The 10,834-nt window shown below is 38.0% G+C and overlaps 1 pseudogene; it reads left to right on the forward strand.

Moving 5' to 3' along the window:
* The window catches only part of LOC125921567 (non-histone chromosomal protein HMG-14-like), a 184,147-nt pseudogene extending 180,006 nt beyond the window's left edge, over positions 1–4,141 (forward strand).
* The last annotated feature ends 6,693 nt before the right edge of the window (positions 4,142–10,834 follow it).

Below are 10,834 nucleotides of genomic sequence, written 5' to 3' on the forward strand. Positions count from 1 at the left end.
CACAGATTTGTCTATAAAAGAGGTGGGTGCATATGGTGCATATCATGCTCATCTTAATTTAATAAACAGCAGCATATAGTTCATTCTGTAAAATGACATTAATTTTCATCTTTTTGTGGTCTAAAACAACTTTTCAGAAATTAAAAAGAAAACACTACAGTAGATGGAAGCCAGCGACAAATGCAGTAGGATTTCAGTGTCGAGAGTGGCCAAATAAAGCTACAAGTCTTCCTGTCTCAGTCATGCATCACTTGAAAAAGTATCAGTCTCCTATGTAATACCTTCTCCCCTTCCCCGGCTCTGCTTGGTTCCAGAGGAAATATTTTCCAGGCTCTTCTGCCCCCAGGGTTCTGGGAAACTTAGCCAATTGGAAGGCAGTGACCAAGGACTGAAGGACAAGACAAGCAAGCAAGGTGGGGTATTTCTCCTCCTTCTCTGGGTCTTGTGGTGTTTTTGGCAGTGGCTACCATCTCCTCTGTGACAGCAGCTCCCGTTGCACAGGCCAACTGTGTTTCAGTTGCTGTGGGACCACAGTCCATCTCCCTCGTCTCACTAGCAGGTGATAGGAGCTTCCTGCTGACGCTAACCTCTCTGTTGTCTTGCCATCTGCTTTTTGGATTCCTAGAGATTCTATCACCTGTGTAACCAATTCCTGATATTAAGTTTCTTCAGTTTTAAATGTTTACAGTGATAGCTGTGTGCCTGTTTTGGCTTTGCCTTGTACATAGGGCTTGATCTCGCGTAAATGCACCATGCATTCAGATGTGCATTGTGTGTGTGTCTACAAGATACTGTGAGCACAGTAGAGACAAAAATTAACTTATATAGGATATCCAACACTAGCTGGCATGCAGTAGGTGTTTAATGTGCATTGCTTGTAAATTAACTGGCTATAGCATTAGGAGAAATAACATAAAAAGTAATTCAAATATGGAAGATTCATAGCAACTATACCCATTTCATGAATTAAAAAACATTTACACCCTTCACTGTATTATACATATTCACAGTAATATACATTATACATGTGTCAGAACAATAATGTTCAAAGTTTCATTTGACTAAGTATATAAACTATACATAGGTACTCCCCTTGACTCTTCATGAGTTACAGTATATAATCGCCTTCTCACTACTTAAATATATGTAAATATTTTTAATATATATTTAAATAAATAAATAAGTAAGTAAATAAATACATATATATCACTTGACATGCAGAAGATCCCTTCCTCTAAAATCCTAACCCTAACTCTAACCCATATCTGAGAGAGTGACTTCTTGAACAGTCGATAAAAAAAGCTGAGAAGTTATCCTGGAGAAGACCCCAAACATTTAAGAACTGATAATATTTCCAAAAATGGGTGAGAAGGTAGAGAAAAAAACAGAAGGCCTGATTGAAAAAAATAATACTAATAAAAATTTTGATTCATATTTCATTTATAATCAATCAATATTCTTCATGGCATTATATCAACACTCTTCAGAGTTTGTAAAGCAAGTAAGAAAACAAAATTTGTAAAAACAATATCATGATATGGTATTTAATAAGATGCACAATGACTAAAGAGAGTTCACATCATTGGAAGCTGTAAAAACCTGGGAAGCTTCAGGAAGGAAGTGATCTTCACCTGTGTCTTAGAGAATGGCTGGCAGGTTGACCTCTCCCACATGCTATTCTCTCCTTCCCATTCAACTACAGTGTTTCTGCTTTCATCTGCCTGATATGCTGAGCTTTTATATAAGGTTTATTATGTATCTAAGAGCAGGTGGATTCTTTGATCTGTAACATCCCTGTAAAATATAAATACTCTGAGTTATGGACACAAACAAATAGAAAACAAAACTTTGAAATAATTTGCCACGGCAGAAAGTAGGAAACTAAGTTAGAGAAATATTTTTAGCAAAGTGCTTAGAATATTAAATCAATATTTTTAGGAAGATTAATCAGTGATGTGGTAAGGTAGACGAAAACCATAAATTAGGGGACTATTACAATAATTAACGTGTAAGATAAAAACACACATGACAGTGGTCACCATGCAGTGAAAAGAAGCAATGGGCACTTGAAACCTAGTAAAGAACACATTTTTAAAGAGCAATGTCATCTTGATTTATAATGCTGACATGTATTAACATTTTAAATGACATCGAAGTTTCTAGTTGGGATGCCTGGAGAAATTGTCCTATCACTTAGAGAAATTTAAGGCAGAACGAGGAAGAGAGCTAAAGAAATGCTGGACTTGGTGGGTACAAAGTCTGAGATACCAGCAAATATCCCAACTGAAATATCCAGCAAGATGGGAAATTTCAAGCTTGTAAAACCTTCAAACTGGATTGAGTATTTGCTAAAAGGTACATTAAACTTAATTATAGGTGTATCACATTCTTGTCCAGCTAACTAGTTTGTCAAATACCTTAGGTGGAAAAAAAAGTCACATAAAAATGTCCATTAAAAATGGTTTCTAAAGCACCAATGAGGGGAATGCGTTGATTTGTTCGTATATTGACAGTAACGAATACTGATTTTGCTCAGCTTTAAGGTGAAGAAATTTAGGATTTCCACAGCAGTAGCCAAGTATAATCTGTTGGCTTCATCCATAATCTTCTACATGATAGTCTCTTTTGGAGAAAATTTACACTTCCTCCTCCGGCTGCCTTTATAAGAGACCGGAGTGCGTTGCACTACCTCCCCTTCGGCAGATTTAATTTTATTTTGTAATTAACAATAACTAGTTTGGGAATTATGCAGTGGTGTCTCTTGGTTTTGAATTTTCGTTGAGTCTTTTTATGAAAAATTACAAACTGCTCAGAGGGACTGCCGTAGTTTGTTGCCATGGATAATTGTCTCTAAATAAACTCAGGGTAGTTAACTGAAGATGAACAGATGGAAATAAATTGATGGAAGTTGACTATTGCGCCTCTTGGCTCCTGTTCGTCACCAGCGGCACATCTTTTTATCTTGTCATGCCTGGCATTTTACACACTTGAACTTTACCAATGTCAGCTGGATCCCTCCTCAGAGCCTGCATGATACTGAGCTCCAGGGTAGAGCCCACTACCAACCTGATCAGAGCCACACTAGAGACTATGGCCTAATCACAGCTCTCTAAGCCCTGTAGAAAGGAAGGCTACACATTTCGGTATGGCTGCCTAACCTTGGCCATGTTCAACTAACCTTAGCTAATGCAAGCAAGCTCTGTTTAGCATCACCATTTCTTTGCCTTTACTTTACATATGGGGAAAATTAAGCCAGGGGAAGGGAAATGATTCAGCTTAGTGTCCAGTCATTTATTAAACTAATTCCACAATGAGTTATTAAGTGCCAATGGTAGGCCACCTACTATTCTGGACACAGGAAAGACCACAGTGACAGGGTACAGGCTCTGCCCAGGTGAAGCCTGGTGGTCAGGAGCTCCCCAGCACCAGGATCACGTACCAGTGACAACAGATGGAACCAAAGAACACCAGCCAAGGCAGCTGCTACTGAATTCCAGGGGGTCTGATCCTCCCCTCCTGGGAATATCATTTTAGAATAAAAAACTATAATATTTCGTGTTATTTTTTTTTCCCCAATGCACACCAAAACTGAAAGAGTACGTTGTGCAGTTTTGGTCAGTTGATCAGTTTTACAACATCACATGGTTATTTTGTAGCATATTTTGAAAAAGAGAAACAAAGACAGGTATTCTATAAGGGACGCGATATTATATAATATTATATAACGCATCAAGATTGTAAGCATTGTAAGTAAAGTGTGTTCCATTATGTTAATATATAAAGGTCTGGGGCTGGGAGAGGGGCAGTGGCCAGGCACTCACAGGCATCCACCACAGCCACCACCAGGTGCCCAAGAAGAAGGTCCACTCCACCAAGGAGGCAACAAAGGAGGAGGACAAGAGGGAATCCACGCCGTTGTCAGCACCTGCTTCTGCAAAAGTGGAAACGAAGCCAAAAAAGCAGCAGGAAAGGATGAATCTTCAGACAAAAAAGTGCAAACAAAAAGGAAAAGGGGAGCAGAGGGAAAACAGGTGGAAGCGTGAACCACAAAACTAAAAAAGACTTATCTGCAGAAAATGGAGACGCTAAGGAGAGTCCAGCCTCTGATGAAGTAGGAGAGAAAGAAGCCAAGTCTGACTAATGTCATATGCCATGTTATATCAGTGGTCCTTAGCTCAGGAATATTTTTACCAACTGTTTTGTAAATGCAAGTTTTTAGTAGCTCTAGAAACATTTTTAAGAAGTAGAGAATCCCACCTCATCCAATTTTTTAAGTGTAAATGCTTTTTTTTAAGAAGTGAAATAAATCATTTATTTGTAGTTTATTTTGTGGTGCAACCAGAAAAATGTAGGATATTGAACCAGAGGTTTTGATTGTCTTGGGTGTCAGTTTAACATTCCATAGATGGACGTAGTTTTTTATCCTGTAACACAAAGCATACTAAATGACAATTCAGTTGTGCATTTAATATGTCTTCAATATTTTAAATTATTTTTATTCCTGTGTTATTTTTGGTAGATTGTTCCCTAAAAAAACCTACTCCTTGATCTTGGTTCTTCTTGTCAGAATTTTGTGCACTCTGTAACATCTTTGGTTGGTGCTTGCTTTTCCTAGTAACTTTGTTAATGTGCTGGGATAGGTTGAAAATTTGAATATGTAATGTACATGATAATAAACTGTGAATTAGTGGGACTTATAATATCACAACGTATCAACACTTGAAGGTATTGGTACTTAATATCCTGTCAAGGAAGATTTGTCTCTAAATTTTAAGTTAGAAAGTCACAAAGAGAGGCATCTGGGTAGCTCAGTCAGTTGAGCATCCGACTCTTGCTTTCGGCTCAGATCATGATCCCAAGGTCCTGAGATCAGGCCCTGTATCAGCTCCTTGCTGAGCATGGAGCCTGCTTAAGATCCTCTCTCTCTCCCTCTTCCTCTCCCCTGTTCATACTCTCTATCTTTCTCTCTCTCTCAAAAATAATAATATATAAATAATAAAAAGTAAAAAGAAAGTCATGAATAACTTTGAAAAGAATCAAAGCTACATGGTTTTTTAGATGTTCAGCACATATGTTAAAAATTATATACAAATTGAAATGTTTGTGCGCTGATCCTCAGAATGACCAATAATATCTCAGTTATGAAATAAAACAGAAAAAATATGAAATTAGAATGCCTACGAAATTTGCTAATTCAGCCAAGTAAAGATGAAAGAGATCATCAATACAAGAGGTAATATTAACAAATATGTGGGAGAATGTTCAGATTTGGTAGTTTGTGAAAGTAAATGTAAACTTTGGAATAATTTTAAAGTATTAGCAAATTGGGGGTGTGGGGTGGGGAATGTAACACTGCATGTTTAGGAAGTATTGTATTGTATTGCATTTGTATTGATGGTGGCATTGTAAATATCCTGCCAGCTCTACTTTAAAAATCTGGGTGCCTCAGACTCTTGGTTTTGATTTTCAGGTCATGATCTCATGGTTCATGGGACTGAGCTCTGCACTGTCAGTGTGGAGCCTGCTTGGGATTCTCTCTTTCCCTCTCTGTCTCCCCCCACCCTGCTGGTGCTCGTGCTCTCTCTCTTTCTCTCTCTCTCAAAATAAATAAATTAATGTTAAAAAAATAAAAATATATGTGGAATCTGAGCACTTCCTATAAGCATCTCAGCTACACCATGGTCCAAGGCACTGCCATCTTACCTGAGTAATTGTAAAGCTTCCTAACTGGTCTCCCTGCCTTTATTCTTACCCCGTCAGACGCATTCTGCAAACAAGTCAATCCATATCATTTCTCTGTTTAAAACTCTCCAATAGCTCCCTATTTCATCTAAAGTGAAAGAAAGTCAGAGGCCGTACTGAATTCGTCAAAGCCTTATAAGATCTGGACTCTGTTACCTGTCTGATGTCTTCTCCCACTGTTCCATTCACGGGGACTGCTTGCTCTTCCTGGGACCACAGCAATGCTAGGCATGTTTCTGCCCCACGGCCAGATATCCCAGACTTTTCTCTCACCTTTTCAAGTCTTTGTTCAAATGTCACCTTCTCATCAGGCCTTTTAAACCATCCTACTATGACATCTGCCACCCTCTGTATTGTCCAGCCTCTTCCCTGCTTTATTTTTCTCCAATGCACTCAACACTTTCAAGCTTACAACATAATTCGCTCATTTATTTCCTGTGTTCTTTCACCAGGATATAAGGTCCATGAGGGCAGGAATTTCCATCTGTTGATGCCTATATTTTATTGCCTAGAATAGTGCCTGGGATATAGTAGGCACCCAATAAATATTTATTAAGCAATGTGATAAGCCATTTATCTTAGCATTATTTAAAAGAGCAAATTAGGGGCACCTGGGTGGCTCAGTCGGTTAAGCAGCCGACTTTGGCTCATGTCATGATCTCGCGGTCTGTGAGTTCGAGCCCCGCGTCAGGCTCTGTGCTGACAGCTCAGAGCCTGGAGCCTGTTTCAGATTCTGTGTCTCCCTCTCTCTGACCCTCCCCCGTTCATGCTCTCTCTCTGTCTCAAAAATAAATAAACGTTAAAAAAATTTTTAAAAATAAATAAAATAAATAAATAAAAGAGCAAGATAGTGGAAATCATTTACATGTTCAACAGAGAAATAGCTAAGTGAATAATGATACTTTTCAATAGAATACCATATACCCATTATGATCATTATATTAACTGCATCATCTGTGTAAATGTTTACAATAAAATAATTTTAAAAGTAGAAAACAAGCAATCAGGACAACTAAATCAAATTGCATGTGAATATGGAATGAAAAAAGTAAAAATGCTTTGTTAGAATTATGGGTACAGTTTGGGTTTTTAAAAAATAATGCTTAATGTCTTTGTGACCATAAAAAATCTTTAAATGAAATTGAGCTATATTGGAATACTGAAAACTGAACTAGAGTTATATTTTTAGCCAGTTGGATTCATTGTTACTTTGTGGAATTTAAGATAATAAAAAAATTGGGGCACCTGGGTGGCTCAGTTGGATAAATGTCCAACTCTTGATTTCGGCTCAGCTCATGATCTCACAACTCATTAATTCAAGCCTTGCGTCAGGCTCTGTGCTGACAGTGCAGAGCCTGCTTAGGATTCTCTGTCTCCCTCTCTGCCCCTCCCCACTCTCTCTCTGTCCCTCTGAAAAATAAACATTAAATAAATAAATAAATAAATAAATAATAAAATTTAAAAATCTAACTTTATTCTGATGATTAAAACTAACAGCTTTATTTTTTAGAACAGAAAATTAAGTGATTTATTGAAAATACATTGATTAAATAAAACTTCTCTGTCCTGGGATACTAAGTTAAACTATTACAAAGTTTACTTTTACTCTGTAAAGTATGAAAATAGAGTTTTCTTATTGGCACAAAAGTAGGAGGCTGTCATTATGCTGATGATACATATTTTATTTACATTATGTTGATAATACACACATCTATTTACATTCTTTGAGTTTACATTAGCTTAGGGAAATTTACGATTTTAAAATATCTTGGTGCGGAACCCTATGCAATAAAGTCTGACATCAACAAGGGAACTCAGGACTTCAGAAGAAACGTTGCTCGTGAAAAGAAGTTCCCACTGATGGAGAAAGGCTGGTACATTTCCAGGTACATTTATGTCTAACACAAAGGTGAAGATGTTTTTTGGTTTTGCTGTAATTACTGCCATATCCTCGACCTTCTCTAAATTCCAACAACACCCAACAGTCTTATAGTAAAGGCAGCGCAGAACCAAGTGCATCCTTAGGGCAACACAGAACAGAGAACAGAAAACAGTCACCAGAGGTCCACTGGAGCTGGTGTGTGCATACCATGGCACATCCGAGGAAGGTGATCCTTGGAAGGGGAAGAATTGGGGAACCTTGGACCCTACTTCCTTGTGGGCAGAGGCCATGCAGGTGGGGACACTTTGATCATACACAGTTCCTTTCTGACCCTCAAGGCTATATCTTGCTAAGGCTAATAAAAATTTGTGGGACAGCACCCATGGCAGTTAATTTTTTTATACAGATACAAAATAAGTAAAAATAAATGAGTAATTAATGTAAATAAATGAGTGAAAGAATGAATGTGAAAAAAGGAAAGAAAAGAGGAGGGAACAAAAAGCAAAGAAAAGAAATACCATCCCTGAATGTGAAAATCAAGAAAAAGAAAAGAGTAAGAAATAACTGTAGAATATCCGAATGAAATAATTAGATAAAAAAAGAATTAGGAAAAGGGGGAAAAAATGAACTAAGCTAGGTTTCTAGGAAAGGAAGCCAAATGGGGCAAAAGAAAAATCCCTGGGGTGCTCAGCTAGCTCCATAGAGCACTTGACTCTTGATCTCAGGGTCTTGAGTTCAGACCAAGTTCAACCACACTGGGTATAGAGCTTACTTAAAAAAAAAAAAGACCCAGTTTTTGGAAGATAACATCAACACGTCTAGGTTTCCTCAAAATTCTGGAGGAATCACATGCAGAGGGAAGAATGTCTTCAGCCTGCAGGAGATTGGAAAGATGCCAATGGGAAGAGAAACATAAAACATTGGTTTTAAAGGTATCCAGTGAATTTGTCCTCTTATCACTTTGTATATCCAGAATCAATCATGCTGAAAGGATATTTCACTAATATTATGTTATGTACTGTGCAATAAAACACTACTTCATATTTTAGAAATCACATTATATCCAGAGGTAGATATCAAGGAATTAGTCAACTCTTTTATGAAGGGCATCATTATTATTGCATTTAAAGGCCAATTAATATTTGGTGCCACCTGGGTGGCTCAGTCAGGTAAGCGTCTGACTTTGGCTCAGGTCATGATCTCATGGTTCATGGGTTTGAGCCCCACATTGGGCTCTGTGCTGACAGCTCATAGCCTGGAGCCAGCTTCAGATTCTGTGTCTCTTCTCTCTCTCCTCCCCTGCTCATGCTCTGTCTCTCTCTGTCTCTCAATAATAATTAAATATTAAAACATTTTAATTAAAAAAATAAAATAGATTATAGAGCAAAATCATAATGGTTCAGGGAGCAAGTGCTTGCTTATATTATGATAAATTTGGTATAAATTTAAATTGCTAAATCTAAACACCTATTCTAAAGCAATGTTTTTACATTTGTAAATACCTTAAAAGTAGGTAATGTGGGGAATTGTGAATGTAATAACATAGTTGCCTAGAAGATCAAATTCTGTAAAATAAAACAGAGTCTGCATCTAGAACCCACTAACTTCTGGCAGCTTGATAAATAAATGTCCACAAGATTCCAAACCTTAAAAATTCTTGGTTTTTGCTGTTTATCTCTGAGACCCATATGCTGGAAATCATGTGTATGCATGTTTTGTATTCTGCTATCTATCCCCAGCTCCTTATATTCCCTTTTTGCTAACCTAGAACATCCATGTATCTCCTACTTCTCTTATCAAGGGCCCAGGCAAGTGCTTATAGTTCTCTGCGTCTTTCTCCTTCATCAACAGTTGGGTCTAAGTTTAACTTCCTTGTTGTTTCAGAAAAAAGTCACCCATCAGATACTTAATTGGTAAAATGCAGCAGAAGTGTAACTGTGGACAGAAAATGATATGCTGAACTTCAGAGCAAGTCAGTACATTATGTATGTGGAGTGCAAACATAGGAAAATTCTCCTTTGTAGAGACCCTCCAGAAGTATTGAGGTCTTGATGTTACCTATACATAAGGGCATGAAAAGGTTCAACTCCAATGGGGGAGAATTTCATATCATAGAGAGGATGCTAAACAGATTTAGACAGAAAACTGCCAAAGGTGAACCCTGCTTCTCTCCCTTTCAGGAAGCCCTGCCCTAACTCGCCCAGGGAGTACTAATCAATGCACCGATCTATCTGAGAGAGGACAGAGGCCCCACCACCTAAGTCCTCCGCTATAACATAGATTATTATAAAAGGCAGACACTTGCACTTTTTGTTGGCTTTTATGTAATGGAAACATTTAAATTGTAAGTACTTACACTTCCCCTCTCTCAGCCTTTTTTGAAATATAAGCCCCCGAGTATCTCATGTATATTTAGTTGAGTGAGGTGGATGCAAGGAAGAGAAGCAAAATCCAGCCTGGCCCTCTTTCTGACAGAAGCTGCCAATTTCAGTGTCTCAGAATGGGCTACGTGGGGACTGTTTACTGTTTTAAAGCATAGACTGGAAAGTGCCATATGGGAAGAAAGTCTGGGGTCACCAGATCTTCTGGATTGCCGAGGGAAGCAGAGGTATCTGGATTTTAACATGACATATTCTGACTTTCAAAGGTTGGCAACTAATTCAAATTTTTCAACACTCCATGAAGGCCACAAATACCCCTGGGCTATATTCAGCTTGCTGGCCATGAAGCGGTGACCTCAGCTTTTCATACCAAAGACTTGAGCGGCCAGAGGAGGGGCTAGGAGGGAAAGTTAAGAGAGACAGAGCTTTAGATATCTGTTCTAAGGAGTGGGAATTTGGAGAGAAAGAGATTCTTAAGGGGAAATTTCAGGCATGTTTTCAGGGTGATGAGGGGTATTACTCCATTTGTAAACACCTTCAGTGCTTTTAAAATTGGGTTTGTATTTTTTTTTCTTTTGGATGTGGTAACATGCTAATACTGGCCATAAAGTAAAAGGGAACCAGCCTGGCTATATATGCTTACATTTATAAATGATAGATACTGTAGAGCCAAGTTTTTGTGCAAAGATCATATTGGATTTCATGTCAGAGTTTATGATAAAACCACAGCTCTTGGGAATTTAGTAAGGCCTTCAAAGCCTTTCAAACACAGCACAAAGGTGTAATGCATCTCCAGGTTATTACTATTTCCAAATAGCAGATCAACCCA

Source organism: Panthera uncia, chromosome C2 (genome assembly GCF_023721935.1).
Source record: "Panthera uncia isolate 11264 chromosome C2, Puncia_PCG_1.0, whole genome shotgun sequence".
Lineage (NCBI taxonomy): Eukaryota > Metazoa > Chordata > Mammalia > Carnivora > Felidae > Panthera > Panthera uncia.